This window comes from Prionailurus viverrinus, chromosome C2 (genome assembly GCF_022837055.1).
Source record: "Prionailurus viverrinus isolate Anna chromosome C2, UM_Priviv_1.0, whole genome shotgun sequence".
Lineage (NCBI taxonomy): Eukaryota > Metazoa > Chordata > Mammalia > Carnivora > Felidae > Prionailurus > Prionailurus viverrinus.
Genome location: NC_062569.1, coordinates 15087317 through 15105321, shown reverse-complemented (window position 1 = coordinate 15105321; position 18005 = coordinate 15087317). Strand labels below are relative to the sequence as shown.

Sequence of the window (18005 nt, the reverse complement as noted above, 5' to 3'; positions counted from 1 at the left end):
GGCTGCCTCTTACAAATTAAGTGTTGCAGTAGCTTCTTGTTTTTATCTCCAGGAGTAGAATCCAGCTGAGTACATTAGATGTAAGAACAAAGCCCAGGAACCATGGACTTTGAATCATCACTTCCTAGATAGCCCACTCTCCTATCTCAGAAATCAACTGGTAACAACAGCTAAGCAATGTAGGGAAGCCATGGGAAGGAATCACTGATGACGTCAGAAGAAAGGGCTTCTGGGTGGCATGTCAGCATTGGAAGAATAGAGCCATTTAATTACACTACAAATTAAATTGCATTTGATTGCATTAATTCATATAATGAGTAATACTAGACTCCCATTGCTTTTGTCATCTTTTTTAGGATTTTTTATTTTTAAGTAATCTCTACACCCAGCATGGGGCTCGAACTTACAACCCTAAGACCAAGAGTTGTGCGCTCCACTGACTTAGCCAGCTAGGTGCCCCAGTTTTGAAATTTTTAAACATCTTACCCTTCCTCATCCTCCTCCCTACCTGCTGGAACTATTTTTTCTTAACTGAAGCATTCCTCAGGGACAAGAACATGTAAGGGACCCCCAGAGAGTGAAAATCTCAAAAGACAAAAAATGGCATTATTGAAAATTAATATTCCACGTGAAAGGACACTTGTGTGAGATTATTTTGAAAATATCATCATTTAAATGTGGTTCCTTCACAATTTGAAAATAACACAAGCTTGTTTCAAAGTGAGGACATACCTCTTCACTGAAAAAAGCTAGCTCACTTTTGGGAGCAGCCAGTAAACATTATATGGTCTTTTTTTGCTGAAAAATATGTGGTTTCCATTTTTCTTTGGCAGCATTCTTTATTTTTTACTCAGATGTCAAATATATATTGATCATGTGCTCAGTTGAAAGCTAGTATGTTCAATAATGCAAAAAATGTATTTATAGACACATTTTTATTAATGTATAAAATGTAATATTCTATGCATTTTACTATGTATTAGTCTATGTATAACATGTAATATACATGTGTAGGTACTATGTATAAATAAATATATAGATATTGGCATAACCCAACAGAAAGCTTAGAATAGTTACGCCTTTTGAACCACAAAGATATTACGAGAGAATATAAATGTTTCTACCAACTCAAGTATTTCCATGATACTTCTGGCAGGTATTGCTCATTGAGTGATCCAACCCTCATTCATACCTCTTTTCCTTGTCACTTTCTTGTCACTAGATACTTGCTTTCTCAGCTTCCCTTGCTGTTGGAGAGACAACTGGTCAAATTCTGCCCAGAAAGGCATAATGACAAACTTTCTGGGGAGATCAGAGCCAAGTTTTGTTTTCCCAGCAAAAGGCTAGATGGTGTTAGCACGATACCTTTTGTTTTTCTTCTTCCTTGAATGGTGGCTGTGATGCCTTGAAATACAGTAGCTATCTTGTCCCTGTAGAATGATGAACATGAATGAAGGCAATGAACTAAAGATGGCAGGGCATAAAGCAAGAAAGAGAGATCCTGGGCCCTAGGTATTATTCAGCTTTCCCACCAACTATTTTCTTTCAGCACGCACCCAACAGCATTCTTGACTGACGTGAAGTCTATAAGCCCTAGACAGACACTGAAATGTAACAAAAACTCAAGAGCCCAGGTGAATACAAGTAATGGCAAGAAGGAAAGTGACAGATAAGAGGACAGGAAAAGTAGTCAAGCATTGTCTAACCCAAAAGAGCCTGAGGGAATCTCATAGCACTTTGATTTGACCTTCTTTTAAGAGTTAAAATAAGATTGGAAAAAAGAGTCTTTGAAATACTGCACCTTACCAATGGGAACAATCTGAGAAATTAGCCAAGTAGTGTATTTATTTATTATTCATTTATTTATTTATTAAATAATATTTTTTAATGCTTATTTATTTTTAAGAGAGAGAGAGAGAGAGACAGAGAGACAACAGGAGAAGGGCAGAGAGAGAGGAAGACACAGAATCTCAACCAGGCTCCTGGCTCTAAGCTGTCAGCACAGATCCTGATGTGGGGCTCAAACCTATGGACCGGACCACAAGATCATGACCTGAGTTGAAGTCGGACACTTGACTGACTGAGCCACCCAGGCGCCCCTAAATTAGCCAAGTAGTTTAAAAGCAGAACCAAAAACGAGCCTGATGAACCACTATTCGGAAAGTTGCTTAGAGGAAAATGGGGCAAACAGAAATAGAGAGCAGAAAGGAGGGAGGAAGAGAAGAAGAAGGGATCGTCTTTGTCACATCACAGGCCCCCAGCTGGAGAGATGCCTGCCACCGGGTAGATGTTGCTGCCTCACCTATATCCACTTTTGTGCATACTACATTTTTTTCTGCACACAGACTCCCAGGGTGCTTTCACTCACAACCGTCAGAACCTGGGTCTCTTGGTCAGAGGACTGTCCTTAGTTCCAGACCTCCCTTTGGAAGTCTGATGGGTACACAGGAGGTCTGATGGGCACAAGGTTATAAGCACTTCAGCTCCCTCCTCTCCGAGACAACTACCTTCTCCAGGGTTCTCCTACAGCTATGAAGCAGTCCTTGGTGACGATGCTTGATACTCCCCTGTTGACCAGCTTCCTTCTATTCCCCTTCAAACCTCCCCACTGCCTTCCTGTTTCATCCCAGGAATTCTTCCTAATCAAGCACTTTCGTGTAAATCTTGGTCCCTGGATCTGCTTGCAGTGACCGCTACCTAAAACTTCTTTTCGGTGGGTTATAAATAAAATTGCTCACCTGAGGCCAGAAGAGCAACAAAGCAAAAGAAGTTAGGCAGACAGCGAGTCAAAAAAGACAATGGGAAGAGTTTTGCCAAAAGTCAGAAATATGAGCCATAGTTCTCTGGGCCACGGTCGCTAGAGTGAGGCAGCAGTATTTTCCACAAAAGTACAAAACGAGTTTGATATCCTTGCTAAACATTAAGCCATTTGTGACACTTGACCACCTAAATCTTATATTGCTTATAGTCAGTAAGGGGGGCTGGGCAGCAAAGAAGGGAGACTGGGAAACTACCACAGCACAGCTGGGACGTGTTCCTCAGCCTGGCCCTGGCCCTCTTCCTTCCAAGGAGAAATGGAGAGGAGATGCGGCGCTCTCTCTCTCTTGGTTTATGAATTTTCCCATCCTAGGTGCGTGACTAGTTGCCGGGTTGAATTACACAGTGGTGTTATCTTTCCTGTTGAGCAGCTAGTCTCCACTGACTTCAGCTCCAACCTCACACAAGAAAACCAGACCATGGCTCAGACTACCTGGCGATTCATGTATCTCCCTGCCTCACCCTGGATGCTGCCTTTTGGGTAATTTTAGCTAGAAGATACCAGTCATTCATCATGGAGCCAACTGGGTTACATCAGACAACTAAAGGTTCAGCTTCTGAGGCTCTGGGAGGACTGGATTTCACATAAAGATGAAAACTTTTTCTTCTTCTCCTTCTTCTCCTTTGTCTTCTCCTTCTTCTTCTTCATTTTTAATTAAATGAAGAATCTGAGAACCAACAGACCAAGGGAAATAGGAAACTATTGTATACAACGTGAATATCAGTGTGTCTAACAGGTTCATTCCTAATTCACCACTCTAGAAAGAAAATATTATGCTTTCTTGACAAAAATGAACAGTTTCTAGAAAATGTTCACCTCAGAGTGAAGAACAGCACCTTTAGTAACTCATAAGGCTAACTGACCAAGTAGGTATCACCAGAATTCAACAGACATTCCCAGATTCAATGATATATTAAATTTACTAAGTTACTAAAATAAGAACCATATTTAGCATTTAAAAAAACGAGTAGAATGATTCAACAGAAAAGAGATGAACTTGGACCTTTCCGTAAGGTTTTATCAAATGCACTTTTAGCCCAATGATGACAGCTTGTGATTAGTCCACAAGATAAATTAATTTTAAAATGCATTATATTAAGGAGATAAGACCAGGTTGAGTAAGGTCAAAAGTTTACTTTTTATGGCCATAGTAGGTCACTTTACTTGTTGTACTTGTTATTTTTTCGCGGAAGTGTAAAAACCTTTGCAGTTTGGTAGGTTTTGACAAATGTATATACCCACGTAACCATCGCCAAGATAATGATTGAAAAAAATTTTTGTGCCCCAACAAGTGTAACTGTCCCTTTCCAGTGTGCCTCCAAGCCTCCCAGGGTGACCTCTCTTGATTTCTATCACCTGTTTTCAGTCTTCATGTAAATTAATTGACCAATACGTTCTCTTTTGTGTCTGTCTTCTTTTCCTCGGCATCATGTAATTGTGATTCATCCACATTGCTGTATGGAATGCTAATTTGTTCATTTTTCTTGCTCAGTAGTACTATCCGGTTGTACAAATTCGCTGCAATGTATTTTACCTATCCGCTTGTTGATGGACATTTGGGTTGTTTCCAGTATTTGGTTATTATGAGTAAGGTTGCTATGGACATGCTCATACAGGTTTTGGTGTCTTGTTTTGTTTTGTTTTGTTTTGTTTTGTTTTGTTTTGTTTTGTTTTGTTTTTGTAGACATGTTTTCAATTCTCTTGGGTAATATCTAGAAGTAGAATTTTTCATTGTAGGGTAGGATTGGCCTTCACTTTATGGGGAACTTCCGACGGTTTTCCCAAGCGGTTGTACTATCTTCCACTTCTCCCAGCCACACAGAAAGGTCCCGGTTGCGCCACATCCTTGGCAAGATTTGGTAACGATGATCTTTCCCAGTTTAGCTACAGAATGGATACTATGGATAGAAATCATTTTGAAATAACAAAACAGACTCGGATCTCAGCGACGGTCCATCCCAACTTGCCGTGAGTTCTTACCACGTTTGCAGTTTATGCCCGTATCGCATCCGTTGCACACAAACCAAAACACGAGGCTGCCTCGAGCGTTAACAAGCTGTGCATATTGCACTAGATAAGCCAGCGCGTCTGTTTCCCCAAACACTTTAATCGCATCTCCCAGCACGGGTAGGGTTTGCGGCCTGCGCCACGCACCAAGCAGGCTCCGCTGCTCCGAGCTGATGGTCCGTCCCGCAGGGAGGACCCACGATCGCGAGGGGAGCCTGGCGGCCGGGTGCGTGGCTGCGAGCCACGCTGTCAGTCCTCCCGGGCCGGCAGTTTCAGCTGGGTCACGCCTTCCGCCCCTGGTCCTGCCTTCGGCAAGGAAGGCCCGCGGCCCTGGAGGTGCCTCTCTCTCCACCTGGAGCCCCCTCCGCGAACCCGGCCTCCCGCTCACACGCAGGCCTGCGCCCAGGCCCCTTGCACCGGAGGATCGCCCCCTTCCTTGTTCGGGGCCCCCTGCGGCTCCTGCGCCCTGGAGGTGCTCCGGGGCTCTGGCACCATGCACAGGCCACTGGCGCAGCGCCCCAGCTTCCTGGCATCGCGGCAAGTGGCCATCTCGGAGGACGTGACGCCGCCTCGAGTGACTGGCTCTTGGCTCGGGTGGCCACCGATGCGTGGCATTTCCCCGCCGCAGGAAATGACTCAGGAGCGGGTGTGAGACCACATTATGGACAGCAGTCCAGGAGAAGGGGATTTTCTGGGAGCTTTCGGGAAGGAATTTTTTCTTGCTCTCATCAAAGCGCTCCTAGAAACCGCTTATCTCGTTCTGAATACAAAAGAGGGAGGCTGAAGGACTAGCGGCGGCCGTAAAGCGGTAACAGACACACCAGGGCTTCACGGAAATAAACTGAGACAGACCTTGATGGCACTGCTAAGCCGAAGGAAAAAACAGCTCGAAACCTCATTTACCTCTGGACTCTGCTCAAGTGAGTCTTGACGTTACCTGCATGGGTCAAGACACTTTGATCTCAAACCTAATAATGCCTGTGATCTAACGGAGGAACCAATGTGGAAACCAAGCTCACGTTCCATCCCTAGCGCCGGTCCTGGGCCAGTCCATAAAGCCACCCAAGTTTGCCTCTAGGGCAATCCAAGCATCTCTCACCTTTCTGCTGGTTTTCTATTGAAACTCTGCTTCCTTTCCTCTTTCTGCCACTCCTCCGTCTGCTCTCATCTACTAGCCTGGTTTCTCCTTCTCCTCTCTCTTATTCAAAGCAAACGAGGGGCGCCTGGGTGGCGCAGTCGGTTAAGCGTCCGACTTCAGCCAGGTCACCATCTCGCGGTCCGTGAGTTCGAGCCCCGCATCAGGCTCTGGGCTGATGGCTCAGAGCCTGGAGCCTGTTTCCGATTCTATTCTGTGTCTCCCTCTCTCTCTGCCCCTCCCCCGTTCATGCTCTGTCTCTCTCTGTCCCAAAAATAAATTTAAAAACATTGAAAAAAAATTAAAAAAAAATAAAGCAAACGAAAAATACCACACTACTACTAATAATACTAGTAATAATAAACAAAGCAAAGTTCAAAGTGCACCATCTCAATGTACTCTCAGTTTGGAAAAAAAAGGGGGGGGTGCGGATCCTGATTCACAGTAAAGTATTGGTGACTGATATATTTCCATGTAATAGAAGTAAAGCTACAACATAGTCCAACGATCCTGATAATGGTGGGGTTGCTAACACTGTCTGTAGCAAATCAATGGGCGATGCCACTCTTGAAGCCTTTTCCATTGATTGAGCTGTGAAAGCAGCTACCGTTTACACCTCCACAGTTCGTATGTCTGCCACTCCACCTCCTGTAGTTTTCATTTTAGGCCTGTCCCATGGCAGCATCTGGAAGAAGGCCACGACATCCCCATCCTACTGAGATTGTAGGAGCTAAAAATAACAAAGGAAGTGAGCAACTGGAAAGCATCCCGTCATTAAATATTCAGGAACCAGAGCGTATCTGATTGTGTCACCTCAGAAAGTCTCTGCCCTTCAGAGACTACAGGATCAGGGCTGGGTATGCCAGCGGGGTGAGATAAACACAGACAACTGTGTCCTTCACTTCTTACACTTGAACTGATCCACTTTTCCTACATTAGAATTTTAACTTCTTAACCCTCCAACATGTCCCCCATTCTCACATTTTGACCTCCGCACGATTAGCCCCTAGTTTCCTTCTCCCTTTGTTTAGATGGTCCGGTTCCTTGGTCAACCAGAGTGTTACACGTTCACATTCTTGGGATGGATGTTTGTCTTATAAAAATGTACAAAATGTGAAGCCTACTTACTTTCCAGGGTTATGGATCACCCAGTGAAGACCTCATATCTCAGGAACTTTAGGACCTGGTCCTATCCATTTCTCTAGACTGAGCCGGCCTCGTGCTTTGGCCACATCCTTCTCAATTCTATCCGCTCACTTTGGTTAGATTTCCAAATCCCCAGGGGTTCGTAAAGCCTGAAGGGGTTTGATTCCACATTAGCTACTTACCCAAAAGATATCAGATCTCTTCACGTCTTCTTCAGCATCCAACACTACTGCCTCAGAGAAGACTCCTTTTTACCTCTGTTGTGTGCTTTGCATAAGCTATGGAACTAAGACCACGTGTCTTTGAGCCTGGGTGATTGGGCCACCTTCTTGGTCAGGAAATCTTCCTTATGGTGTACTAAAATCTCCCTCAAGCCTTTATAGCCACATAGAGTGAGCAGTCGCCGGGGACTGTGGTTTATCATAGCCTCGGAGTGAACGCAGCAGAACCAGCTGCAGGATGCTACGGCATCTAGTTGATAATGGAAAATTCAGATCCGGGCAGATGGACGTCGTGCTTGGAGGAAATGCTATCATGTGACCAAAGTTCCTGCTCTGAGGAGAGAACATACAGATGTTCACATACCCGAGAAGTCACGGTGCTTCCAAGTGGATAGCGCAGCACTTTATCATCTCCCGTCCTTCACAATCTTAAAGCCATAGCACAGGCCACCGAAAGGAAACGAGGCTCGTGAGCGAGGAAAGAAGCTTTCTTGCTCTTTCTAAGCAATACGTTTCCTTTCTTTATACATTCGACAACCGTGGGGCCGGAGGAGAATGGTATTTGTTTAGTTCCTGTTTTAAAAAAAATGTATCTGCTTAAAGTCAAGTTAGTTAACCTATGGTATTATTTAGTTTTTATCCATAATGACCTTCACCTTTAGGTGAGGCAAATATGTCATTGTAACCTTACTGTGATTTCAACAGAACATTTCATACCTCCTAAAAGGTTTTGGTATTTAAACATATTTGAGTAAGAAAAAAATAAATTTCTCCGTCCCTTCCTTCCTACCAACCTTCCTTCCTTCCCTCCTTCCTTCCTGCTTTCCCTTGCTGCTTCCTTGTATCCTCAGCCAAGACTCCTTAGGTGGCACAGAAAGACTGGGGTTATTCTCCAAAGATAAAGTTCAATTGCACAAGCATCTGTTGGGATCTTACTCTGTACTGAGGCAGGTCCTGTACGCACATAAGAAAGAACTTAACAGAAATATGCCCTTAAGAAACATGAAGTTTAAGGGGTGCCTGGATGGCTCAGTTGGTTAAGCATCGACTCTTGGTTTGGGCTCAGGTCACAATCTCACAGTCTCACAGTCTGCGGGATCGAGCCCCACGTCAGGCTCTGCACGGACAGCACAGAGCCTGCTTGGGATTCTCTCTCTCTCCCTCTCTCTCTGTCTGCCCCTGCCCTCACTTGTTCTCTCTCTCTCTCTCTGTCAAAATAAATAAACATTAAAGTTAAAAAAAATGTGAAGTTTAAGGACAAAAACAAATGGATCACAAATGACTGTAGTTTAAAAGAGAGCAATAAAAATGTGACCACAGTGGCATGAGCACTCAAAGAGGGGAGACTGTCATGTAAGGCACGAGATCTTGAAAGAAGGAGGGATTTGAGACCAACAGAGATGTGGAGCAGAGTTAGACACACCCGAGTTTTGAATAGATTCACTGGTCAGTTCATATCATCCTTTGGTCATGAACATTGAATTTGACTGCTCATAGATATTGGCAAGTATTTGGGCATCAACTTCACGCCTGAGTGGTCAATTTTCCTCATATTTTATAAAGAAGCAACTATATATATATATATATATATATACATATTTTTTGTTTGTTTCTTTGTTTTTATTTTTAAGTAATCTCTAAGCCCAACGTGAGGCTCAAACTCATGACCCTGAGATCAACAGTCACATGCTCTACCGGCTGAGCTAGTCAGGTGTCCCAAAACTGTCTAATTTATAAGAGCAAGTTTTAAGGGGAACCCAGATGTTCTTCAGACCCCCTCAGAAACCTGGCTTGGGATTGTGGCAGCACAGTAATTTGGCCTGTTTGTAAAGTCCAACTCTAGAAACTTGATGAGAAAAGAAAGTGTAAAGAGATATCCACCACGGTGGTATGATGGATGAAATTTGTTTGCTATACTTGGCCTGAACTTTGAAAAAAAATGCAAGAGCAGCCTTTTGTGGCTGTGGATATGACTGTTTTGATCAGAATTACTAAAACCTCTCTGACTAGAATGATCGTATTTTAAAAAAAAGTTTTATTTATTTATTTAGACAGAGAGCACAAGCAAGGGAGGGGCAGAGAGAGAAAGGGAGAGAGAGAATACCAAGTAAACTCTGAGCTAATCAGCACAGAGCCTGACGCAGGGCTCGATCTCACGAACTGTGAGATCATGACCTGAGCCGAAATCAAGAGTCGGATGCTTCAACCGACTGAGCCACCCAGGTGCCCTGAATGATCATATTTTTAAAAATGAAAAAGTCTCATCACTAGATCCTGGGAAACCTGGATTCTTTTTCTATTACCAATTCTGACACGTCAAAACAGGGCACTCCAATTCCCCTTCATTTTCCCCATTATTTTACACGTCACGGAGTAACAAAGTTACTAAAGGGGAGTGCTAAAAATGTGTAGACGTGTCACACAGATAGGCTCTTTTCTACCAGTTACTGTCAGTGTCTTCTTTCCTACATGATACTTGGAAGAAAGTAAGGCTCAAGCTCCAGACGCAAAGGCAATGGGGACAACGCAGGCTCAGAAATGCAGTCTGTGGACCAAACCCTGCAATGGTGTGGACACCAGAAAGATGGTAGTAATCTGAGGGTTGATGGGGGGGGGGGGGGGGGAAGGGGGGATGGGGGATGGGCACTAAGGAGGGCACTTGCCTGAATGAGCCCTGGGTGTTGTATGTAAGTAACGAATCACTGGATTCTACTCCTGAAGCCAAGACTGCGCTGTATGTTAACTAACTTAAGAATAAATAAATTTTTTTAAAAAGTATATTATGAGGAAAGGTTAAAAAGAGAGAGAGAGAGATGATGGTAGTGAGAGATTGCCAGACAGGTTTGCAAAATACAAGGAGCCAAAATTGATCAATGTCAGAAATACCAAACAGAAACCAAGAAGGGACATTGTCAGAGAGGTGGGTGGGCGTGACACCAGAAGACACACAACGGGACGTCCCTTCTCTGTTACTGTTCTCTGGACAGTAGGTCTCAACCGGGGGTGGTTTTGTTCCCCAGAGGACAAGTGGCCCTGTGTGAAGATATTTTTGGTTATCACAGCTTGTTGGGGTGGGTACTGCGATTGGCAACCCCTGAGCAGTGGCCAGAGGCACTGCTAAACGTCTTACACTACACAGGATAGCCCTTCCGGGAAAGAATTCTCTGGCCTAAAGAGTCCATAATGCCAAGCGCGAGCAACCCTGCTCTAGGAAGGAGGTGATCACAAGGGTCACTGCTCCATCATATTTATGGTTGTTTTTCTGACGAGAAAAAGTAATCGGTCACGTGTAAAAATATTATGTATTTAATCTGGGACATTTTATCAATACATCAAATAAAGTGTTATCACCACCCCATCAATTATGCCATAGAAGTTCATAGTCTGTTTTTTCACCCCGACGGCCAGAGGTTACCAACTCAAATGTCAAATGCACTTCGGCTGATGTGTAACGCCAAAGTGCCTGATAAAGTCCAAACTTTCCCTAATTGCTGAAACCGACAGGAAATGGTCTGACATTATTTTTATAGAAAAAAAAAAAAAATTGTGGCCAAACTCTTTCCAGGAAAGGGCGATTTAACGTTGTTGAAGGGAGAGCAACAGTTCTTGACATGTTGAAGTAAAATGAAATTTGTTTCAGATGAAGAGCTGGGGCCTTGGGAGCCTGCACCTGGCCTAGACGCAACGGCACCCACTGCGGGGCCGCGAAAGGCGCTGCAATCAGCAGCAAGATCCGGAGTGCCGTTACGAGAAAATTGCAGGAATTAGGAGCTGATGGAGATGAAAAGCGTCCTGATTACATTATGGGGCTGGAGGCTGAGACAAGTCAGGGTGACAAAGGACATCCTGCGTGAAGGAACAACTTGGCTCGCCTCGGTGTGTTTCCAGCTGTCTGCAGCACAAACTGACACGTTGACGTCACCTCTGAAACCAGGATGTGGAGTGGCTAGGAGGTTCGGCTGATACCAGGTTGAAAGGCACAGATTTACTTGGGAGATGGCCTGCTGAGATTTAAATCCTTCGTTTCTGCTTACTTACCGGCTCTGGGATGGGAGCAAATCCCTTAATCACGTGCTTCCTCTGTGAAATGGACCCTTTGGTTGTTGTGAGGTTTGCGGGAGACATGGTTGGCATCTTGCCATGCCTCCCAACATCCCTTTAGTGTTTTCTGCATCCTTTCTCTGGCTTCTCTGCACGTCAGCTTCCGCCTGCGCATTAACACCTACAAATGGCTTTGGGGGACCTCCTCAGCCTCCCGGAGATGCTCACCTGCAGGGGCAGAGAACTGGAAGGACCTTGGGGTTTTCTTTACCCTGGTCCTTAGCCCAGGACTGTCAGGGGTCTCAATATGAAAGAAAGCCCAGCCATCAAGTCCTGAGGCGTAATTTACACTGCAGTGCTCCCCTGTGGGATCAGAGCTGAGGGAATGTACCAGAAATTGCACCTACTTTTCTCTTTCGACCTGCTTCCCCCACTCCCTCAAGGGTCAAGGACCACTACTCTTAATAAACCACTTGCCTTTGAATCTTGTCTCAGGAAACTTAAATGAGCTAATACACATAAATTACTTGGGACAATGGCAGTGTGTAATGAGAGATTAGTAAACGATAACAGATATTCCACATATGATTCTTTTCTTCACTTTTAAAAAAGGTTTATTTATTTACTTTTGAGAGAGAGGGAGAGCACAAGTGGGGGAGGGACAGAGAGAGAGAGAGAGGGAGACACAGAATCTGAAGCTGGCTCCAGGCTCCGAGCTGGCAGCACAGAGCCCGACGCAGGGCTTGAACCCATAAACCGTGAAATCATGACCTGAGCTGAAGTCGGACGCTTAAACAACTGAGCCATCCGGGCGTCCCCAAGTCTTATTATTAGATGCTGACTCTGTGCCAATACCGTGTCACTTACACTCCATTGTGTCATTTTATCCTATCCAAATCTGTACTTCCTTCATGAGAGAAGGAAAAGCCAGAAAAATAAGCCAAGCCTAAGCAAGCAGGAAACAAATGAGGACTCCATACCAGGGTAAGAATTCTGCATCCAAAGAATTGCAGAACAGATGTGGGGGTAAAGAGGCAGCAGCCAGTCCCAAACACTGGTGGAGTTCACAGCCTGAATTTAGAAATGGGATGAGGGGCGCCTGGGTGGCGCAGTCGGTTAAGCGTCCGACTTCAGCCAGGTCACGATCTCGCGGTCCGTGAGTTCGAGCCCCGCGTCAGGCTCTGGGCTGATGGCTCAGAGCCTGGAGCCTGTTTCCGATTCTGTGTCTCCCTCTCTCTCTGCCCCTCCCCCATTCATGCTCTGTCTCTCTCTGTCCCAAAAATAAATAAACGTTGAAAAAAAAATTTTAAAAAATAAAAAAATTAAAAAAAAAAGAAATGGGATGAGGTACGAGAGAGTCAGTGTGTGGGCTGGTAAATCCTGGTAACCACCTGTCCAGTTGAAGTGATTTTCTGACAGAAGGGAAATAGAGTCCCAAGAGGTAAATTACCTGTAGAGGGTGGTGCAGCGGGGGAGGCCACATCTGCTCTGCCATGTCCCCTTCCTGGCCACGGGCTCCTGGCTTCCCCTGAGCGTGTCAGAGGTGAAGGCAGGACACTGCTAATGTCCTTAAACCCAAATGAACGGCACTTATGAAGGAAGCCCAGAGGTGGCAAGTCTCCATCCGTCTCTGTCTCATCAGGAGGCCACTCTCTGTAAGACACGTGGAAATTATTTACAAAAAATCGTAAAACGTGTGATTTTTTTTACTTTTTCCCGGCTTTCTCCGAACTCTCCCCATCTGCCTAAAGACAAACCCTCTGAGAGGAGCTCCGTTGTCACAGATCCCTTCCATGGGAGTGTCTTCCCAAGGCAGGACTGAGTCTTGTTGCAGAGGAGGGGACCAGAGGTTGAGCCCACATGGTCAGAAACCATCCTGTCTCCCATCTGTTCTTCTGAGGGCCCGTTCATCTTTCATAAACATCCTTTACTCTCCCCTGGAAGGCCTATGTTCTCCACCCCTCCCCCACCAGGCTACTTTTAACCTGAATTCTAATCAAGCCACCCAGGGAGTTACTCAGTTTTCCTGGGTATGTCCACTCGTATAGATAAGGTACACACATTGATAAACTTCAGATTGTTTTTCTCATGTTAATCTTTTATTACGGGACCAGCAGATAAGTCAGAAACATAGAGAGAAAACGATCTTTTTTCCATTACAATGGCATGCCCACACAGCTAGGTGACCTGTTCCCTGAAGGGAAGGGCTCGCTCTGTTTTCCACTTTTTGAAACACTTTTTAGTATCTGACACTGGGCCTTCTGCATGGCGGGTCCTCAACATTAGTCAACTGATTCATGTTTCACTGTAGGGGTTTATCCGCTAGAAACAGAACTGGAAAAAAAGCAAAAAAGCCAATGCGAATTAGCAGTGTTTAATTACAATGTGATAATCGCAAACCACATTTCACCAGCCCCATCTCCAGCTATTTGCTAACTTTTCTTTGTCCCTCTTAGTATTTCAAACAGGGTGGTTGTGTTTCCCCTGCCCCCCAACCCAGAGAGTTGACTTATTTATTTATTTATTTTCAAAGTCTATTCATTTTTGAGAAGGATTGAGAGAGTACACACAGGGAAGGAGCAGAGAGAGTGAGAGAGAATCCCAAGTTCAATGTAGGGCTCGAACTCACGAACTGTGAGATCATGTTCTAAGCCAAAGTCGGACGCTTAACTGACTGAGCCACCCAGGCACCCCTTGACATTGTTATTAAATTTAATTATTTACTCCATAAACATAGTCTATCCCTCCACTTATGTAGGTTTTAATTCATTTCCATTATCAACGTTTTGTGGTTTTCATTGTGGAGGTCTTACAAGTCTTTTATTAGATTACTGGGTGTTTGGTACATTTTAAAATTATTTTATATTATTTTATTTTTCATCATGATAAGTGTACCCTTTGATCCCCATCCTTTACTTAACCCATCTCCCCACCCACCTCCCCTCTGGTAACCACCAGTTTGCTCTCTATAGTTAAGAGTCTGTTTCTTGGTTTCTCTCTCTCTCTCTCCCTTTCTTTTTTTTCCCTTTGTTCATTTGTTTTGTTTCTTAAATTCCATATATGAGTGAGATCATATGGTATTTGTCTTTCTCTGACTTATTTTGCTCAGCAGTATACTCCCTAGCTCTGTGTTGTTGCAAAGGCAAGATTTCATTCTTTTTTATGGCTGACTAATATTCCATTGTATAAATATACCACATCTTCTTTATCCATTCATCTATTGATGGACACTTGGGCTGCTTCCATAGTTTGCCAATTGTAGATAATACTGCAATAAACATAGAGGTGCATGCATCCCTTTGAATTAGTGTTTTTGTATTTTGGGGGTAAGTACCCAGTAATGCAATTCCTGGATTATAAGGTAGTTTTACTTTTAATGTTTTGTGGAACCCCCATAGAGTTTTCTGCAATGGCTGCACCCAAACGCGTTCCCGCTGACAGTGCAAGAGGGTTCCTTTTTCTCCACATCCTCACCAACACTTGCTATTTCTTGTATTGCTGATTTTAGTCATTCTGACAGGTGTCAGGTGATACGTCATTGTAGTTTTGATTTGTATTTACCTGATGGTAAGTACTGTCGAGTTCCTTTCTATGTGTCTGTTAGCTATCTGGATATCTTCTTTGGAAAAATGCTTATTCAGGTCCTCTGCCCATTTTTAACTGGATTATTTGGTGGGGGATGTTGTATCAGTTCTTTAAATATGTTGGATACAAACTCTTCAGACGGAGTTTTTTCTGTTCTTCCTCTCTCCTCAGTGTTTGCATGGTTGCTGTGGGGAGACAACATCTCCCACCTCCCTCCCCCCAATAACCTAAGTGTGTAGGTGGAATATTGTTTCTGCCTGGGGACAAATAAGTAGAACATGATATGTTAGAGAAAACAGTGAGGTGGCAATGGCTATTGAGTGAATATTTGCACCCCCCCCCGACCCCCCATATCCATATATTGACGCCTAGTCCTCAGTGTGATGGTATTAGGAGGTAGGGCCTTTGGGAGGTGGTTGGGTCATAGGGGCAGGGTCCTCATAAATGAGATTAGTGCCCTTGTAAAAGAGACCCCAGAGGGCTTCTTGCTTCTGCCATGCGAGGCCACAGTGAATAAACTGCTGTCTCTGAACCAGGAAGCAGGCCCTCACCAGAACTCAACCATGCTGGCATCAGACCCTCCCACACTCCAGAACAGCGAGCAATCAGTTTCTGTTGTTTATAGGCCACCCGGCGTATGGTATTTTCCGGCAGCAGTCTGAATGGACCCACACCGTGGTCAGTGTCTTTTCCATGCTTTTGCCGTGCCTCTACCCAGTTGTGAGGTCCTGTCTGAGACCCGGCGAAATGAAGAGGTCGGGCTATCCAAGAGATCTGCGTGATCCAAGAAATAGCGCTAGCCGCATATGGCTATTTAAATTTAAATTAGTTACAATGAAATAAAGTTAAAAATTCGGTTTCTCAGTCACACTGGCCACAGTCGAAGGGCTCAAGAGCCACCTGTATCTAGTGGTTACCACACTAGACAGTGCAGGTATGGAACGTCCCCATCCTTGCCAACTCTTCTGAATAGCACCAGACTAATGGGCTCACAGGTCTTTTCTAGCCCCAAGACTCAACGACTCCACAGTTCGGTTAAGGAAACAAGTTCACCGTAGACTGAAAATATGAGTAAATGAATTTAATCTCTGCATGATTGAATATAATTGTGGGAAGAGAAGCAAAATGGCCATGTATTATTAAGAGGTCTAGACTCACTAAAAACAAAACAAAACAAAAGTCACGAGGTACGACTGATGTGAAGAGCTTTATTCCGGCTGGAATGACCTTGAAAGCAAGAACATTTAAATCGAACATGGAACCGCCAATATCCTGGCGGGGCAAGGGGGAGATGTAACGTTTCATGGCTGCAGCGAATGGTGTTTGGCTGCTTCTCCCAGGCCCCATATCGACATAGCCGTGGCCAGTTTATCAATGTGTCCCCAGCTGGCTGTTGCTAGAGACAGGAGCGACTCCTCTGAGGCAGCACCCAGTAATGCTGTCCAAGACCAGCCATCACCCAGGCCAGAAAATCCCCTTTGATTCTGAAGTCATATGTGCCCTCTGTTATCTGGGGCAGGGTTTCTTTCTCTTTTTTTTTTCTTTCCTTTTTTCTTTTTTAAAAAAATTTTTGGGGCGCCTGGGTGGCGCAGTCGGTTAAGCGTCCGACTTCAGCCAGGTCACGATCTCGCGGTCCGTGAGTTCGAGCCCCGCGTCAGGCTCTGGGCTGATGGCTCAGAGCCTGGAGCCTGTTTCCGATTCTGTGTCTCCCTCTCTCTCTGCCCCTCCCCCGTTCATGCTCTGTCTCTCTCTGTCCCAAAAATAAATAAACGTTGAAAAAAAAAATAAAAAATAAAAAAATTTTTGAGGAGAAAGAGAGAGCATGAGCAAGGGAGAGGGGCAGAGGGAGAGAGAGTCTTAAGCAGGGTCTGCGAAGAGCCCAAAGCAGGGCTTGATCCCAGGACCCCGGGATCGTGACCCGAGCCAAAAATCAAGAGTCAGAAGCTCAACCAACTGAGCCACCCATGTGTCCCTGAAGCAGGGTTTCTTAAACAAAATGTGGTGACACGGTCCCGTCATGATCATCTGTGACAAGAGTTGGCAGTATGTTACTGTTAAAGTGTGAATGTTTGCATTCTATTGACTTTATTGCGATGTTATTTACTAAGAATTGTTGTGATATTATTGTGAATTATTGTGATATTATTTACTAAGAATAGCAATTGGTATTTGTCGTTTGTGATATTAAGTATGATGTCCCAGGGACTGTGCTCAATAACGTACATCTCGTAGCTCATTCATTTCTCAAAACAACCTTAAAAGTGACTGTGGGTCTATTTCACCACCGCCCCACTCTAAGGAAGAGGTACCGGCCCATCAGATGGGCACCACACCTCTCCTAATCCTCCTGGTGTCCACGAGCCCCACCTCCATCAGTAGTGGGGCAGCTCGTCAGTGTTATGGTTGGTGTGGAATGTGTCACAGGAGCACCACATACATTGAGGCCAGAGAGGCATCACTTCTGCTGAATAATGCCTGGACAGAATAGCGTCTTTGCTGCCTGCTGAGGCCGGGCTGTCTTGCCTGGATGGCTGGTGCAGCTACTCAGCACAGGCAGTACTTCTCACTGGAGTGGAAGCTGGAGGCGCCGTGGCACTAAGTACCCACTCAGCTTCTTGGTGCCAGCAGCAGAGAATGCTCACGCTGGCTGCTGGAGCCCGGAAGACTCTGGGTCTCTCCATGGACCCTCTAGATCTGGTTCTTCTATCTCAAGACCCACTGACCTATTGCTCTAAGCCAGAGCAGTGGTGAAACTTACCCACATGAAGTCTCATTTCATAAGGCTGTTTTGAGGAATGCAGGAGGTATGAGATATATCTCATTTTGCACTGTGCTTGGCATGTAGTAAAGATTCAACAACCAGCCCCCATTATTAGGATGATCACCACCATTGTTGGTAATGGTCATCGTACAGGTAATAATGACACTGATAACGCAAACATTGGCATTTTATTGTTAGTAACTCGTTCTTTGTAACTCAAGAATCTGTCTAGTCCGTCTGTATGAGTGTTGTGGAAAAGCTGAGATAAAGATTTGCTCTGACCAATCATCC

General features: G+C 44.8%; 1 non-coding gene across 1 annotated transcript; it reads right to left on the bottom strand.

The window, feature by feature from the left end:
- Window positions 1-8967: 8967 nt before the first annotated feature.
- On the bottom strand, window positions 8968-9040 carry TRNAN-GUU (transfer RNA asparagine (anticodon GUU)). Its single transcript has one exon. It is a non-coding gene; the product is annotated as a tRNA-Asn (tRNA).
- Window positions 9041-18005: the final 8965 nt, after the last annotated feature.